Source organism: Dermacentor albipictus, unplaced genomic scaffold, assembly GCF_038994185.2.
Source record: "Dermacentor albipictus isolate Rhodes 1998 colony unplaced genomic scaffold, USDA_Dalb.pri_finalv2 scaffold_16, whole genome shotgun sequence".
Taxonomy (NCBI): Eukaryota; Metazoa; Arthropoda; class Arachnida; order Ixodida; family Ixodidae; genus Dermacentor; species Dermacentor albipictus.
The window spans coordinates 1,006,422-1,024,971 of NW_027225570.1; the positions used below are offsets into that span (position 1 = coordinate 1,006,422).

Sequence of the window (18,550 nt, forward strand, 5' to 3'; positions counted from 1 at the left end):
ACTAGGACTTTATAGGAAACACGATGCTTATCTTATTTAGCAAAGGTGTTCTTATACACAGAATGAATGTATGTCACCACAGAGCCACTATCGTTGAAAACAAGAATACAATGAGAGATATCAAGATATACCGTTTGAGACGCCAAATGACCCCGACTCGTGTTTTTATGCGAAGCATATTACGAGGGCTCAACCCAGCTCCTCAGGCGCGGCGGTGACCATGAAATCACGTGACACCGTGACGTCACGACAGAGGAGAAGTGGCTTTGGCTCAACTCTTGCAAGACGGGCTGGGTGGGAATCGAACCAGGGTCTCCGGAGTGTGGGACAGAGACGCTACCACTGAGCCACGAGTACAACGCTTCAAAGCGGTACAAAAGCGCCTCTAGTGAATGCGGTGTTGCCTTAGAAACGCGCTGTTTCTAAGGCGTGCGTCTCTTGCTCAGGCGCACATTTCGTTGCCGCGCCGAACGCTGCTTTGCTCGACGCTCACCGCGTCCAATGCGGGGCGCGTAGTCGCTGCCCTGTAGCCCATTGTCTTACACCCCTTGGCGGGTCGACGGGAACGCTGTCGCGTTCCACTCTTGAAGGCGAAGAAGTAATGCATGAGTTGTTTCTTCGTCTAGCCGAACCAAATATAGCCAAGCAACAGCAGTTCACCAGGCTAAACAGTGGTTCAACAACTAAAATAAAGGCTAGTATGCTTCGCATCCTGGGCTTAACCTTACCTAAGCCACAGCCATTTTTTTTTCTTTGTTTCTTTTTTTGATAACACTAAATAGACCAAATTTCGATTTTAATACGTCTGAGTGCTTGTTTACACATTTTTCTTTGCATTTTGTTGTCATAAATCTAAAGGTGGCTACGTATTTGTCATAATTCTAATTCACTTTTAGGCCTTAACCTTTACATTACCGTAAGCCTACTTGTATTGGTAGTCACGTTTGTCAGGTAACTGTACGGCACCTTGTTGTAAATCGTGACACGGAAGGTTCAACTTTGTTCACTTTGCATTGTTCGACATTGCTGCACGTACAGACTGGTGGCTCGTGGCACTGATAGTGTTGCTCTTCTAGAGCCATGTTTAATGGTCATGGTAAGAAAAAGAGTTAAACCATGCAGTGCATGTCCTTGTGCTGTTTATTTCCTTAAGGGACACAGACCTAGTCAAGCCGATTTTGTGGCTTTTTGTCTGTGCCTGTAACCTGTATGATGTATAGATACGAAATAAAGTTAAAAGAAAAAAAATCAGCAGATACGACCAACTTCCTTTCGTTTTATTGCCTTAAAACATTTTATTTTTGCAGCACTGTAATCAGCTCAAACACGGCTCTGCTAGGCAACACTGGTAGAAAAGAGGAATGCATGCCAATATTCACTCCTTATTTCTATTTTCTGGCTGATCTCTCTCACCACCATTGCAACTCTGGACATTTTTCAATGCAATGGAAATAAAAGCTCAAAAATTTTGATTACGACAAGAACTGTTCGCATGCTCCAAGTGTTACAAGAAGTATCCCGTATGTAGAGTGTTACACACTGGTCACACGCCCCTTCCGAGACCTCAGCTCCCTCCATTGCGGAGGCCCTCCTCCTCTATGAACTAGGAGCAGACAAAGTATCAAGTTGCGTCTGGCCTGCCTGCTCCTCTTCTGCTCGTCGACCGTCCCGTCTTTAAACCCACTACTCTCTGCACCTCCATATAACCACACCCTTTCCTGTGCACCTCATGTTTAATAAACCCAGTTGACCACCATTAACAAAAGTCCAGTGTTCTATGGTCCACTATACAAGACATAACGAAACACCATGTGCCATTACACCTCAGTGTAACGAACTTCTCGACACAATGAAGTATAACTTTTATAACTTCTTGCCTATAGAACACCATATGGTGTATTTGGAACCTCAATATAACGAAGTGTGTTCATACTGCATTGCAGCCCACTTATAATATCAAGAAGAATGAAAAATCACATCGTTATAACCGATCATTGCTATATCTGGACTGCCCTAAAAAAATTTTTATGAAATGCTGCTGAACATACCTTTGTAGCTTCGAAACCAAATTTTCCACCTAAGATAAAGAAATTGATGTTGTAGAAAGAAGGCTGTGAAAAATGAAACGTTTATTTATACCTCTAAACAGCGTGTCAAGCGTTAGGCACACTGAAATAGTCAGAAATCTGCACTTGCTTTCATGGAAGTTTCAGATTCACAACAGCAGTGTGCATCGCATCCAACAATGGCGCGAACACTGGCGGCTATAATTTAGCACACATGAAATCAATGAGCGACTCTATCGACAACAGTATGCTTTGCATGCAGACTGGAATTGGTGTGACAGACGGGTCACTGTCACTCTCGTCACCTCCGTCGCACAACGCTGCCGTCTGTTGCGACAATGATCGCTCCATCGGATAGTGCTATCTGCACTCAAAAACTCCTCCATTGAAGCACCACCTATTTTATCGTCAGTAGCGACGTGCTCCCAGAGTTCAGCAATGTCAGCGGCTGCCACTGTGTTGGTTTCACACATGGGGGTTTCGGCCGGGCACACAAATCCCGCCGGTTCCGTTTATCGGCATGGTCACTGGTTCTAGTGTCCATGAACATAGCGTTCGCTGTTTTCAGAATCGTTATCATTGACTGCGCGAGCTAGTACTTTTGAGTCTTGCAAAATTTGCAGCTTCACCTCAAGCGACACAGCTCTGCACTTTCTCGAGGCACTTACCGCTGCTTTCACGGTGCATTTCCACACTCGCTGAGGGAGAGAGAAATATCGTAGAAAGAGAGCGCAGGTGCAATTCACCTCTAGGTTTTTTTTTTTTCCTTTTCTCTGGACGCTTGCTGGCGACAAAGACGCGAAGACTGGTGCCATCTTGCGGCATGCTGTGCCAACTTGTGATGCTCTCCATGGCTTTTGTAATCGGCGCGCTATGCAGTAATGGTGGCAGATACGAACTCACATAGGCAAACTTTTCGCCCCATCTCAGCTAAGGGTAACTTAGCAAAGCAAATTTCTCTATTATTCTGCATGGAAAACGCTGCCTAAAAGGCAGAATTTCGACTGTTATATCCAATATGTGGTGAATATCATTATGTATGGACTTTTTTCTCACAGCCCTAATGCATAAGTTGATGCTCTGAACTCAACTCATCGTTAGAACCGATATATCGCTATATGTGGTATCGTTATAAGTGGGCTGCACTGTACATGACTTCAATATTACGAAACTGCACTGCCGCCGCAATGGAATACTGAGACAATAAATCTAAACTTCCACAGATGCAGATTGTCAAATGGTTGAATTACATGTGGCTGCTTGCGAATGCGTCTCTCAAATTGTGTGCCCAGCGACCAAGAGGGACTGCCAAAGCCGAGCCCCTGTAATTCCAAGTACGATAACATCCTATCATGCCCCGCGTGCTATATGTTTTAGGTGATAGTGAAGGGACGTGAGGATGAGATGAGAAAGTATGCTGGCTGGTTGAGCACAGTGTTCTTGTGCTAGCAAGAGGATAGCGGGGAGGGGAAAGAGCTTGCACAGATTTGTGAAAGGGGGGGGGGGGGGTCAAGTTGGCACATGCCTCCTCTTGTAGTGCGGCAGTGGCTGTGTATGGCCTTTAGCATGGCTGAGCACATATGCAGCTCACAGACCCTGTTTTAGAAGTAATCTGCCACGTGAGCCGTGAATGGGCAAACTGAGATGGCGTGGCATAGCGCGCGGCATTCCCACACGTTTAGTGCTGGAGGTTGCGTAATCTTGAGTTTCAGAGAGGTGTTGAAGTGAAAGATAAACGAGGCATTCGCTCCCCACTGCTGGCGCTTTTCACGATAGCGTTGTCCCACTGCAGGTGGTAAGGCTGGTACAGGTTCGTGGCCCTCAAATGTAGGAGTCCGTCACAGTGACAGGTCCAGGGACAGCGGCATTGTGGTCCGCAAGACTGGCGGCACAATGGGATTAGGCATAGCAAGAAGACTCGACGGTGTTGGGGAAAGGACAGCAAAGCCCTCCGGCATAGCCGGCTTGCCAAAAGGTGCCCAGCCAGCCGATTGCCCAAGAAGGGGTGTTTGCCACACTGAGCCTTGGGCAACACATAACGAATACTAGGCCACAAGGGTCTGTCACCACTTCGATGTGTGCTCTCGCACTGTAGCTGCATTTCTCCGTTCACCTGCTTGGTAGGGAATGAAGTCCAGCTACCAGCTGGTGGGAGAAAAGCTGCCTAGGCGCGTTTCCACAGGTTCTATCGGTGGCGTGGCTTGGGGCCAGCCGTGTCACAGTTTGCCTGTGGTTCGTTGACAGCCTACCCCTTTCCCCAGTCGTTGCTTCTGGCAACGAAAGGTTGAAGGTCCGAGACGTGAGCTGGACCCCTGACCGGTCTCCCTTGGTAGTCAGCCAGCTTGTATACCAGAGGGGACATTTTGGTCTCCACTCAGAATGGGCCCGACCATTTGGCCGACAGGGAGGCAGAGATGCCTTTGGCAGCGTCACTCAAGACATGGTTGCGTGTGAGAACAAGGTTGCCGAAAGCATAGTGCCCGTCCCTATGTGACCGGTCGTATTGGGCCTTCTGTCCAGCTCGTACTTTTGCCAGGTTGGAACGGGCCAGGTCAAGGGCTGTGTCCATCCGCGAGCACAGTTCTGCCACGTAGCCGGAAAAGCTGGCTTTCGTGGTGCACGCCCTGCTGCTGGTCCGCAGAACGTTATCCATGTGGTTTGGCAGCTATCTCCCAAAGCTGAGGAAAGCGGGCGTGTACTCAGTCGAACGATTCACCGTGGATCACAAGAAGCCTATCTCTTTAAGACAGACATCCCACTCCTTGTGTTGCTGGGCAAAGGCCGCGAGCAAGGGCTTGAGGTTCCGGTTAATCTGCTCTGTCGGTTTGGCCTGTGGGGGATACATGGTTATCTTGCGGTGCCTAATGCCAAAGGCAGTGCACGCATCCACGAACACCTTGGCCGTGAAGTAGGACGCGTTGTCTGATATCAGCTCCACTGGAAACCCGAAGCGGTTAAAGACCTCGGCCCGCAGGAGGCTTCCCCTGCATTGGCACACGTGGCATGTGTGGGCATAGTGAAGAGCGTCACACTTCGTGCCTGGCCAGGTAGCAGAGCGGCACAACTTTTGGAAAGTCTTAAGGCCACTCGCATGTCTGGCCAACCGCGAGTGATGGAAATAGCTCAAGGTGGCTTTCCTTGGAATGTGGGGTATCACCACCTTAAAAGACTCCTGGGGAGCCTCCTCAGATGGGATATAGCGCAAGAGAACTCCATTGGCATCAAGCAGATACGTATCCAACCTGCCCGCAACAGTACCAGCTGCATCGCACTCGGTGCCAACAGCAATACCAGCTGTCCGTGTGTGCCCAACGGCTTTGCCACCGCTCCTCTTTTGGGAACTCGGCTCTTTAATCGTTGACAAAATGGATCGCTATGCGGTGCCTTAAGTAATTCTTGCCTGCTGAAGAGGATACCCCAGGAAGTGATGGGGTCAACCAGGTCAATGTCCTTTACTGAGGCTGGCAATCTGGGGGTCGCTTTGCCATTGGGGGTTGCGCCATTCAAGCCACTGGAGACACAGGTTCCGGTCTCTACTTGTTCCGAATGCTCATGGGAGTGCGGACGAAAGGGTCAGACGCCGAAATGGGGGCGCGCGACAGGGCGTCAGCCACAACGTTCGATAGCGTACATTCGATAGGTAGCTTTGTTGTACGCTACCTTTCCGGTAGCGTACAACAAAGTTGTACCGCTGCAGTGCAACGCCCAGCGCACGAGGCGGCCTGAGGGCTCACGCAAGCGCTTAAGCCAGGTGAGTGCCATGTGGTCCATCTCCATCACAAATGGCACTTTGTCGACGTAGCAGTCGAACTTCCGGAGAGCAAAAACTATAGTGAGACACTAACTTTCGGTCACGCTGTAGTTGCGATCGGGGGCGGTAAGTGACCGGCTGGCAAAGGAGACTGGTCGGAGATCGCCGTCGTGCTCTTGAAGCAGCACAGCCCCAAGGGCCAGGTCGCGCCAGCTTGGTCAACGAACTCCCGGTTAAGGTCGGGCAGTTTCAGTTCGGCTGTGATGATGATGTGTAGTGTTTTATGGCGCAAGGGCCAGGTTTGGCCAAAGAGCGCCATGACAAATGGTAGTGTTAACGATGTATTATGGAAGATGTGACATGGCTGTAAAGTGGCCTAAAAATAGTCGCTGTAAAGTGCGTAAAATCTACGTGCTATAAAATTATGGCGATGATTAATGACGAAGACTGCGAAGATTAAATTCCATCGTAAAAGAATGATGCATTGTTTAAAATATGCGAGACGTTAAATTGCTTACAGCACTACAGCCTCGCCAGAGCCCTTGAACCACAAGGGCCTAGAGGCATGTGCTTATTCAAAATAATTATCGCAGCGACATCCTCAGAAGAGAGGAAGCGCTACGAACGTGTGGGGCTAATAACATGCAACACAACATCTTTCAAAAAACCTAAGACGGCGTTGGTGTCAAAGAGTGGTTCTGGACCAAGTAACATAACAGGATGAAGGGGAATGTGGTGCCTGTATGCTAAGAGAAAATGTTTTTTTCTTTCGGGTTCGGCTTCCCGACACTCCAGTAGGACGTGGAGGACGGTCAGCCTCTCCCCGCATCTACCACAGGTTGGAGGCTCGTTTCCCGTGAGTAAAAAGTTATGTGTGCCAAAAGTGTGTCCTATTCTTAGGCGGCAGAATAGCACATCTGTCCGGCGGCATTTTGTTACAAGAGGCCAGAAACCTAATTGTGGCTTTATTACATGCAGTTTATTATTGATTTCTTCGTCCCACATGCGTTGCCAGTGGCTTCGTAGTTTCCTTCTTAAGAAAGGCTTCAGGTCTGTGACAGGGACCGAAGCAGTAGGATTAACTGCATGCAAGGAGATTGATGTGGCCATCTGGTCGGCTAGAACGTTTCCCTCGATGCCCCTATGTCCAGGCACCCAGCATATGATCACATGTTGGTTAGATACATATGCTTTGCACAGTGCGGAGTAGAGCTCATTAAATACTGGATTTTTGTGATTACAGAAACACATCAAGGCCTTCACAACACTGAGGGAGTCCGTATATATAATTGATTTCTGGAGTTGTGATTTATTTATATGCTTTACGGCCGACAGCAGTCCGTAGGCCTCAGCCGTAAAGATACTAGTTTCCGGGTGCAGTACGTCGGATTCCGAGAAGGATGGACCGACGGCTGCATAGGATACCCCGTCGCGTGACTTTGATGCGTCTGTGTAGAACTCCGTGCAGGAGTATTTGTGCTGGAGTTCCCGGAAATCCATCTTGATTTCAATCTCTGGAGCATGCTTTGTGACTTCCACGAACGATATATCACATTGTATGAGCTGCCACTCCCAAGGAGGTAGCAGCTTGGCCGGATGCATTAGGCGAAGCTCGAGGAGTGGAACGTGCATTTCTTCGCTAAGCTCCCTCACACGCAGCGAGAAAGGCTGTCTTACGGACGGACGATTGTGAAAGAGTGTAGCACATGTCATGTCATTAATGGTATTATAACAGGGATGTTGGGGGTTTGAGTGGAGTTTCAGAAAATATGTATGGCTGATGTATGTTCTCTGCAGATGAAGTGACCACTCATTTGATTCTACATATAAACTTTGTATGGGACTCGTTCTGAAAGCGCCAGTGACCAGTCGGATTCCTAGATGGTGGACTGGGTCTAGCATCCTTAGTGCGCTTGGGGCGGCAGAGTGGTAAATCACGGCGCCATAGTCTAGTCGTGATCGAATGAAGCTTTTATAGAGATTCATTAAGCACTTCCTGTCACTACCCCACGTAGTCTGGGATAGAAGTTTGATTATGTTCATTGTTTTTAGACACTTTTCTTTGAGATGTTTAATGTGGGGGACGAAGGTGAGTCTGTAGTCAAGTATGACACCTAGAAATTTGTGTTCTTTGTTTACAGGTATCTGTTGTCCACGCAGTTCTATGCAAGGATCTGGGATAAGTCCTCTCTTTCTTGTAAAAAGAACACAAGAGCTTTTGTTAGGATTGATCTTAAACCCATTCTTGTCTGCCCACATTGACACTTTGTTCAGGCCATGCTGTACCTGTCTCTCGCAGACTGCGAGGTTACAAGATTTGAAAGCTATTTGAATGTCGTCCACGTAGACAGAGTAAAAGATGGCAGGTGGTAGTGAAGCACGAAGCGTATTCATCTTCACGATAAATAGCGTGCAGCTGAGCACGCCTCCTTGGGGTACACCCGTTTCTTGCGTAAAAGGACGTGAGAGTGCATTGCTGACTTTTACCCGGAAGGTACGATTTGACAGATAGCTTTTTATTATATTAAACATATTACCGTGGATGCCCATTTCTGACAAGTCTCTTAAGATTCCGTAACGCCACGTCGTATCGTACGCCTTCTCCATATTGAGGAATATGGATAAGAAGAATTGTTTGTGTACAAATGCGTCCCGGATATTTGCTTCTACACGTACAAGGTGGTCAGTTGTGGAGCGTCCTTCTCGGAAGCTGCACTGATAAGGATCAAGAATTTTGCTCTGTTCAAGGAAAAAGATGAGTCGCCGATTTATCATTTTTTCGAACACCTTACAAAGGCAACTTGTGAGGGCTATCGGGCGGTAGCTTGCCACTGAGGAAGGGTCTTTGCCTTGTTTCAAAACAGGGACTACAATGGCTTCCTTCCACGCGGTTGGAAGGTACCCTGCATCCCAGATGGTGTTGAAAAGTGTGAGTAGTGTAAGTTGGGTGTCTTTATGTAAGTTTTTGATCATTTCATACATGATTCTGTCAGATCCCGGGGCAGAGCTCTTGCATGCGCTCAAGGCAGCTCTCAACTCGGCAATGCTAAAAGGACAATTGTATGGTTCATTCTGTTGACATTTTCTCATGAGTGGCTTACATTCTTCTATTTGTTTATATTTCAGAAAGGATTGTGAGTAATGGTTGGCACTTGACACGCTCTCAAAGTGCTCCCCAAGTGAGTCCGCCTGATCTTGTAGGGTATCGCCTTCTGTGTTTACCAAAGGGAGTGCATGTGCTTGTCGCCCTCTTATCCTATTGACCCTGTTCCAGGCTTTCGCCTCATCTCTGAACGAGTTAATACTTGATAGAAACTTCTGCCAACTTTCTCGTCTGGCCTGTCGGCTGGTTCGCCTGCCTTCGGATTTTACTTTTTTAAAGTTGACTACCGTATATACTCGTGTAAGGGCCGCACTTTTTCTTCGAAAATTTTGCTAGGTGCGGCCCTTACACGAATCAGGCCGATTTAGTACAGGCAGTACAGGCCAAAGGTCTGTACTGTTTATGCAACAGTAGCAGAGTGCAAGAGTCACAAATGACATGCCAGAAATGTTTTTATTCGGATTCCATTTCGCTGTCCTCGTTCTCGGAGGAGCTCGCCTCGGCGTCCGCGTCTTCCCAGAGACGGTCATCTTCGGTGCCGTTCATGGAGTTCGAAATTCCCGTTACCTTGAAGCTTTTAGCAACTACTTCTACTGACATGGCACGCCACGCATTCAAAATCCATTCACACACCTGTTGGAGCGACGCCCGCTTCAGCCGTCCTGTAGGGGTCTTCTCGTGGACGCCTCCAGCCATCCATTCAGAGTAACATCGGCGAAATTCCACTTTGAATGGTCTGTTGACGCATACGTCGAGCGGCTGCAGCACACTCGTCAGGCCACCGGGAATGACGGCCAAGTCCGTACGAGTTGCGGCAACTCGGTTCTTGACGCGGTCGGTCAAGTGGCCCCTAAAGCTGTCCAAAACAAGGAGGGCTTTCCGTTGTAACAGCCCTCCAGGTCTGTTTGCCCAGACGGTCTTAATCCAGTCAACGACCAGTTCCTCGGACATCCAGCCCTTCTCTTGCGCACGTACGACGATTCCCTGAGGGAACTTCTCTTTTGGGAGAGTCTTCCTTTTAAATACGACGTACGGCGGAAGCCTCCTGCCGTCTGCCGTGATGCACAACATCACAGTGCACCTTTGGCGTTCTGCACCAGTCGTGCGCACAGACACACTTTTCGCACCTTTTAAATCCACTGTGGTGCTTTCCGGTGCATCGAACCACACAGGTGTCTGGTCCGCATTCCCAATTTGGGACAGGTCGTATTCATGCTCCCTCCTGAGAGCATTCACGAAGCGATGAAACTTAATGACGTGGTCTTCGTACTCGCGCGGCAGTTTTTGGCAAATCGTCGTTCGGCGCCGAATAGAAAGCTGGTTACGGTTCATAAACCGCGTAGCCCAGCCCCGACTTGCCTTGAATTGTGCCGGGGGTATTTCCATGTGGCGAGCGATGCTGAGGGCTTTGACGCGTATCATGTCAGTCGATACGGCGTAGCCGTCCCTTCGTGTGTCGACGACGTAGTTGACGAGCTCGCTTTCGAGTTGCGGGTACTTGCACTTTTTCCCGCGAAACGCCTTTCGGCTCCTGTTAGTAGCGGCGAGGGCATCTTTCTGATTCATCCAGTAACGCACGCGCTTCTCATCGACGTCGTACTTTCGTCCAGCTTCCCGCTTCCCGTGCTCCTCGGCATAGTCAATCACTTGCAGCTTAAATGCTGCAGTGAATGATCTCAGATGCCGGCCCATCGTCCGTCACGTGCGCTGGCTTCTGCAGGGTTCACTACAACCAACAAAGTGACACCGACGACACCGATCTGAAGTCGCGCTGCCAACGTATCGACACGATGCTAGGAACGATGCCAACAAAGAGGCCGCACAAGGCAAATATGGCGGCGCGCTGTCAACAGCGTGGTCGGCGCGTCGGCGGAAGTAGAATAAAAGCGGAAAAGCGTGCAGCGCCATCTGGCTGTAAATGAACTAACTACACTTTTCTGGCGGGACATTTTGAACTTTTGTTTTTTTTTTTTCGAAATATCCGCTTTCAAAGTTGGGGTGCGGCCCTTACACGAGGGCGGCCCTTACACGAGTATATACGGTAGGTTTTCTGCAGTGGGAGAAGCGCGTAGCAACCCCCATGCCCTGTTCTGTTTTTTACGAGCGATCCTACAATCGTCGTTCCACCATGGGACACGCCGTTTGCAGGCCAAGCCTTTTACTTCTGATATGCATTTATATGCGACATCTATTATGAATGCTGTAAAAAACTTGACTGCAGCGTCAATTTCTAATGAAGACAGGTCAGCCCATGAGATACTAGTTAGAGATCGAAATTTCTCCCAATCAGTTGTCTCAATCTTCCACCTAGGAGCGTATGGTGGATATTCGTTTTCTTTATATGATCTTAGCAGTATAGGGAAGTGGTCGCTATCGTAAGGGTTGTCGGTAACTTCCCATTCAAGTTCAGGCAGTACAGACGGGGAGACTATACTGAGATCTATTGACGAAAAGGATCGGTTTGCAAGAGAGTAATATGTGGGCTCTTTTTTATTGAGAAGGCACGCTCCAGAAGAGAAAAGGAACTGTTCAACAAGGCGACCTCGCGCATCTATACGAGAGTCGCCCCACAGGGAGCTGTGCGCATTGAAATCGCTAAGAACAGCATAAGGTTCTGGCAATTCATCGATCAAGGAGTGAAATTCATGTTTGTTCAGTTGGTAATGCGGGGGTATGTAAAGGGAGCAAATGGTGATGAGTTTGTTTAGTAGGACAACTCGAACCGCCACTGCTTCAAGGGGCGTTTGTAGCTGTAAAGGTTGACATGCAATACTTCTATGAGCAAGAATCGCAACACCACCCGATGATGTGACGGCATCATCGCGATCTTTGCAAAACGTAAGATACATACGGAGAAAGTTTGTGTGTTTACATTTTAAGTGAGTTTCCTGTAAACACAGCACTTTTGGATTATGTTTGTGGATGAGTTCTTGCAAATCATCAAGGTTTCTAAGGAGACCTCTGATGTTCCATTGGATGATTTGTGTATCCATGTTTAAGGTGAATTGGTGCTGTGTTTACGGAGACGGAGTGGATGCCTTATATTACAGAGCCCTTTCGAGGCTCTGTAATAGGTGTTTTGTTCTTTCTGAAGCGTTCGAGCGATTCTCGACGCTCCTTAGGCGTTTGGTGCGCCTTGGGGTCAGGTGTAGTGTCCATTGCCTCGTGTGAGGCGCCGGACAAGCGCTCTTGCGAGCGAGAGGTTTTCAGAGGGAGTCCCGCCTTGGAGGGCAAGACCCCTGCGCCCACCAGCCCGGAGGTCGATGGGGTTCCCTGAGGGATTTGGCTGCGCTGGACGTTGCCAGCGCTGGAAGGGGCCTCGGAGGTTGGGGCAGCCTCGGCTGCACCCACCTTTGGTGTGGATGGTCCCTTCTCCTCGGTTGACGGAGCAGCGCTAGCTGCAACCGCCGCGGGGGCAGATGGCGTAACTGCCGACTCACTGCCTGTGGGTCTGACAGCCGCCGGAGGCCGTTGCGACACTGCCCCCTTACGCGCCACATCGGCAAAGCTGCTCTTAGACAGGTATGACACCCGCCTACGTGCCTCCTTGAAAGATATATTTTCTTTGACTTTGATTGTCACAATCTCTTTTTCTCTTTTCCAGGACGGGCAGGCGCGCGAGTATGCGGCGTGCTCGCCATCACAGTTGACACAATGTGGAGTCTTCTGGCATGTTTCGGAGGAATGTTCAGTGTCACTACACTTGGCACATGTCAGCCGGCCTCGACAGTTCTGTGAACTGTGGCCGAACCTTTGGAACTTAAAGCATCTGAGAGGATTTGGCACGTATGGCCTAACACGAAGTTTGATATAACCGGCCTCGATGGACTCGGGGAGGACACTTGAACCGAACGTGAGTATCAGGTGTTTCGTGTTGATCTCTTTACCGTCTCGCCTGATCTTAATTCGCTTAACATTTATTACATTCTGTTCACTGAAGCCCTCCAAGAGTTCAGCTTCAGTGAGCTCTAGCATGTCATCGTCCGAGACAACGCTGCGGGTGGTGTTCATGGTACGGTGCGGAGTTACTGTTATTTGGGTTTCGCCAAATGAGACGAGTTTCGGCAGTTTCTCGTACTGCTTCTTATCGTGGAGCTCCAAGAGAAGATCACCACTTGTCATTCTCGACGCCTTATATCCTGTTCCAAAAACTTCAGTTAAAGACTTCGAAACAAGGAACGGTGAGATGTTACGCACTAGTTTGTCTGGGTTTTCTGAGTGGATCACATGATATCTAGGAAAGTTCTGGACTTGTCGTCCGAAAAACTGAAAGATCTTCGGTGCGCCCTCGTTTGTGAGGGCGATCAGGGAGTTTAGGAAAAACGTTTTCCATGAGTACAGTAGGGTTTTCGGCCGCGATGCCGACCACCCACCATGGAGCCCAACAGGGGGACGTGACAGGAGTTCCTGCTAGAGAAACCCTGCCAACGCCAGCCGTACATCGCTGCTATAACCAAATACAGCATAACCAAGGCTGGCTAGCTACACAAGGTTAACCCTTGCCGCCAGGAAACTAGGAAGTGAGGAGAAGTAATGAGAAGACAGGAAAGATGAAAAAGACGAGAGAGAAAGACGAAGATTGGAGAGGAGGACAGGAAAAGGCGACTGCCGATTTCCCCCGGGTGGGTCAGTCCGGGGGTGCCGTCTACGTGAAGCCGAGGCCAAAGGGGTGTGTTGCCGTCGCCGAGGGGCCGTAAAGGTCCAAACACCCGGCATTGGCTCAACCCCCAGGATCCCCTTTTCCCCAGACACGGCTAAGCCGCGCACGGCTACACGCGGGAGGGTCCAACCCTCGTGTGCTCGGGTCCGTGGTGTCGCAACACACCAAACGCCTGCTTGCGCAGATGCCCCTGCGGGGCAGTTTGGCTGTGTCCACTAGAGCTCGGGATAGTGCATGAAAGGCACCCTCCTGCTCAGGACTCCAGCTCCATCGTGCCGACTTTTTCAACAGTGCAGTCAATGGAGCTTGGAGAGAGGGACAATATTCGGGATGGACTGTCTGTAGTAGTTCACCATTACCAAAAAGCTCCTAAGGCCCTGAATGTTTGCTGGCATTGGGTATTCGAGCATAGCTTGCACCTCCTCATCGCATGGCAGAACATGACCGCTGTCAATGGTAGAGCTGATAGGGAAACGCGAGTCTCAGCTATTTGGACTTTCTTCAGGTTTAGAGTCAACCTGGCGGCACGCAATCTTTCGAGGACATTCTCCAGGTGGCGGAGGTGCTCCTTGAACATTCGAGAGAAGATGACAACGTCATTAAGGTAAGCCAGCGCATAGCACCCCTTAGCATCCCCCAGAATGCAGTCAATCAATCTCTGGAACGCAGCTGCAGCTCCAGAGCAGCCAAATGGCATACGGTTAAATTGGTAAAGGCCTGCAGTGAAATTAGAGGTGAATACACTTTTCTCCGCATCAGTCGGCTCCATCTGAACCTGCAGGTAGCCACGGCTAGCATCCAGGGTGGTGAAGTAGCACACATCGCCTAGATTAGCCACAATAGAGTCCACATTAGGAATAGGATAAGCACCCTTCCTTGTGACCTCGTTCAGCTGGCAGTACACACAGAGTCAATAAGAGCCGTCTCTTTTCGGGACAATTACCACCCTGAACCCCAGGGACTGTTTGAGCGTTGGACAATACTGGTCTCAATAAGCTCATCCAATGCCTGGTCAATTGCCTTCCTCTTGGCCACATTAACGGGGCGAGAATTGCATTTCCATGGCTGTATGTCGCCTGTGTCAATCCGATGTCGCACAATAGAGGTGCAACCTGGTCATTCAGTCAACACTGCGCTGAAATGAGTCAGCAGCAATGACAGGGGTGCCTCCTCTTGCGCCGACAAGCTGTCAGAAAAAGGCAGCAGCGAGCAGTCGGAGCTGCTGCTTAACAGGGTCGTCGCCGGGATAGCCAGCACAGTGACCGTCGTAGCAGCATAATGCTCGTGAGAAAGCAGTTCGCACTAACCGTTTTTTGGCATGCCGGCCAATGGGCCAGTATTGGCAGCGGAGTGAGGGACACGAGCTAAGGGGGCAGTGCTAGACCTCCTCTCCTGCTCTTGTGTCGCTTCCGGCATCTGAGGGGCTGCCGTGGCCAGCGGGAGTGTAGCAAAGAGTTGCAGGGGGTCAGAAGGGCCTGCCCTGCAGCCTATATTTGCGACGTCAATCACGATACCCATGCGTGCGAGGACGTCTCGTCTAAGAATCACGGGCACGGAAAGACCCCGGAGATGCACAAAGTCCTGATGGCACTCGCGATTCTCCCAGTGCACAACCAATTGCACAGAGCAGCGCGAGGTAACCGTGCCGCCCGCAAGGTGAAAGCCGGTGTCGCAGGCTCTAATGCGGACAGTATGCCCACGCAAATGAGCTATAACCTCCTCGCCGAACAGTGAGACCAAAGCCCCGCTATCCAGCAGCGCCACAAACTGTCGACAAGCGCTCGTAAGGGCGATAAAAGGCGCCGGCGTGGGGAAAGAGTCAATTCCAGTGCGACACGCCATTGGAGCCAGAGGTTGCGTTTCACTACCCTGCACTCTTGCTGTTGCTGCCGACGAGGGGGAACTCACTGGCGGCTCACGCTGTTTCCCGACGGGCGAAGAGGCTCTTGCCTCGGGCGGCGCGCTTTGCATTTTCAGGCAATATGACCACGTTCATGACAACGGTAGCAGACAACTCCTCGTTCCGACCAAGGGGGCCTGGGACCGTCTCGAGCGCTAGGTAGCTTCCGTTCGCTAGCCAAAGGGGCACTGCGATCAGATTTCCCCTCGTGCACAAGGACACAGGTTTCACATTCTTATTGGCCGTGCAGGGCAGAATAGCATGCCCAGGCGTGCAAGTAGGAATCAAGAGCACCGTCAGAAAAGCCATGCACCTCTCTGTGTTTTCTCGTGGCCGAGGCCACTTCGTATTTCGGGGAGTTACGGGACGACGTGTCACCACCAGCCCACGCACACCAAGGTTCAGGAGAGGCAGACGGCGGTGGCGACAGGCGGTAGGCTCTTGCTGCCTGTATGTCACCCTGAATCCGCTTCGAATCAGAGGCTAACTCGTTTATGTCACGATAACGGGCACTCTGAAGGTAAGCGGCAAAGGTTGGGTGGGCTTGACGAATGGCCCGCTCCACCTTCTCGGCGTCAGATGCCAAAGGATCAGCAAGAAAATAAAACTCCTGCCTAGCCGTGACCAATGTTACTAGACTAGCTTCAGTTGTAAAACTCTCCGCCCGTGCGCTTACAGCCGCTGTCGCCACTTCTGTGACAGCCGCCAGATGGCAGCGCCGTTCTATCGAGCTCTACTGCAGACGCCTCGCCGCAGCCTTGAGCTCGTGCAGACGGGCAGTTAGCGCGTGTTTCACGTTCACTGGCTTTCTCCCTTGTCCAAATTAGTGACACCATGAGAAAGCGGTATCCACCTATAGCAATAAGATTTATTGGGCCAGTTGGTTTATACTGAAAGGGTAAACTGCATGAAAGGAAGAAATGCACACAGCGAAGCACAGAAGCTGCGTTTCTAAATGTTGTGTGTTTTTTCCTGTCGTCTTAACGTTTTGCTTACGTTTAGGCTTACGAGCCTGAAGATCTGGCCAAATTGCGTGATTGTAGGACGATTTTCATCCCCACCGAAGCTTCTCACCATGCCAAAGAAGCGCTACAAAAAGAAAGATGAGGTCAGTCTTTGAACACGCAAGCCAAAAAAAAAAATAATAATAAAAAATCGTCGGCTCTTCCACTCCGTGAAGATGGTTCATCAGCGAAGCTGAAACGTGCGGCCCATGTGTTTATCCCTGGGTTAATCCCGAGGGTTCATTAAAGTATTTCTCAATTATGAGGTTACACACAATCGGCTGCGATGGAGAGAACGACGTCACTGACGGTATGCCCGCAGTCCGCAGTTGTCGCTTGCGTTCGATGTCTTGAGTTTGCTCGTTCTTCAAAATTAAATCTGTCCGTTACATAAGACAATGAGTGGCTCATACTCCATTAAGCAATGGCTCATACCCTCGTAAACGCGGCCTCCCCACTACGACGACAGAAGAGAAGTGAAATTCTATGATGAAATGACGAACGGCAACGCAGCCAGCTGTGGAAGACGACGACGACGAACGCGGGAGCAGTGGCACGAGCGCGTGCAGTGGATTTTGCAGAGAGTTCCCGGTCGGCACGAGGAATCGCTCTGTTCCATGTTGAGCAAAGTGTCGCATTGCTGGGAGCACAGAAAAAGTGGCGGGCCGAACTGTCGACATCGTTCCGATAGCCGCCTATGCAGCTAGGTACGCAGCACGTCGGCATTGTCTGCCGATATTCTTGACAAACTCGGCGAAGGCTGCAGTTTCGCGGATGACATGCTTGCTGAAATTCGCCATCAACAACGAACCACAGAATACACTAACGCTGCACCGCGTGCTTAGTCCCACCCGCGTAGCCGGCTAGTGAGGAAGTGAAGGAGGGCGCGACTGCAGCGCCACGAAGGCGCGGGCGGGTGGCGGTTACGCGCAATGGCGCCGAGTTTGAAAACTGAAGCTAGTCTAATAACGTTGGCCCTGACATAATCGAGCAGAGATTGTCGGGGTGTTGGGTGCAAAGCTCTAGCTCACGACGCATGCAGCGTTCATAGTCAGGAGGGAGGAATTTGCTGTGGAAAAGTGTCCTAAACTCCTCCATAAAACGAGCTTGGTGGCCGACAAGTCAGTAGTACCGTGCCGCGTGTTCTGTTAGCTAGACGGGCAATACAGTGCCTAGCATCACGCTGTCGTCTAGCCACATCGCCTGTTGATAGCGGTGCAGCGCCTCGAGGTACTCTGTAGCACTCATGCGGTTTGAATAACCGCCGTACTCCTGGAGAGGTACCCGTAGGCCACTTGGCATGCCTGGCTGAGAAGACTAGAGGTCTCCCTTCAGAGCACTAGGCTGCGAGAGCGCCGCTTCCATCAGAATTTGGAGAAGCTGTGCGGCTGCGGTGTGCAGCGGTGCTGTGTGGGCCAGGCGCGGCGGTCTGAGAATGGCCAACCTGCGTCTGATCTCCCAAATGCACGGCCTACCCTGAGGGGCTGGGTTGCCACTCCGACAGATGCATGAAGCCTCACACAACCGGCAAACAGATCCACAGTGGAGCGGGGATGCTCACGCACGTCGAAAATGTTGCCTAGCTGCGCATCAGGCAAGTGGTAGTCGGTAACCGCAGCGACATTGTCGGCTAAGCGGGGTGGCTCGCGTTCGACATTGCCTACCAGCTGCGCTCGGGACAAGGAGAGGCCAGCAAGTGGGTTTGCACCGACAGCGAGGCAGGGAGGCTTCGCTGTGGCATACCGGGCATCAAACTGCACTCGGTGCAAAGATGGTCCAGCGAGCAAGCTAGCGCCTACGGCAGAACGGGGAGTCTGCTCTGCAGCAAATTCATCCAAGAAAGGCGCACAGAACAAAGAGACGCCCGCGAGCAAGTTTACGCCAGCACCTAAGCAGGGTGGCTCCGATACAGCGCATAGGGTACTCAGCTTGCTTCGGGACGAAAAGGGGCCAGTGAATGGGAACAGCACGTCGGAGGGGCCAGTAGGCAGCTGCCTCGTGTGCATCTCAAACAGTAGAGAAAAGCCCAAAACAGGCATGGCTAGGACTAGGGTACACATTCGAGT

General features: G+C 50.6%; 1 protein-coding gene across 3 annotated transcripts in view; it reads right to left on the reverse strand.

Moving 5' to 3' along the window:
- The window catches only part of LOC135899642 (nischarin-like), a 249,643-nt gene that overhangs the window by 66,820 nt on the left and 164,273 nt on the right, over nucleotides 1-18,550 (reverse strand). The gene's annotated exons all lie outside the window — the stretch shown is intronic.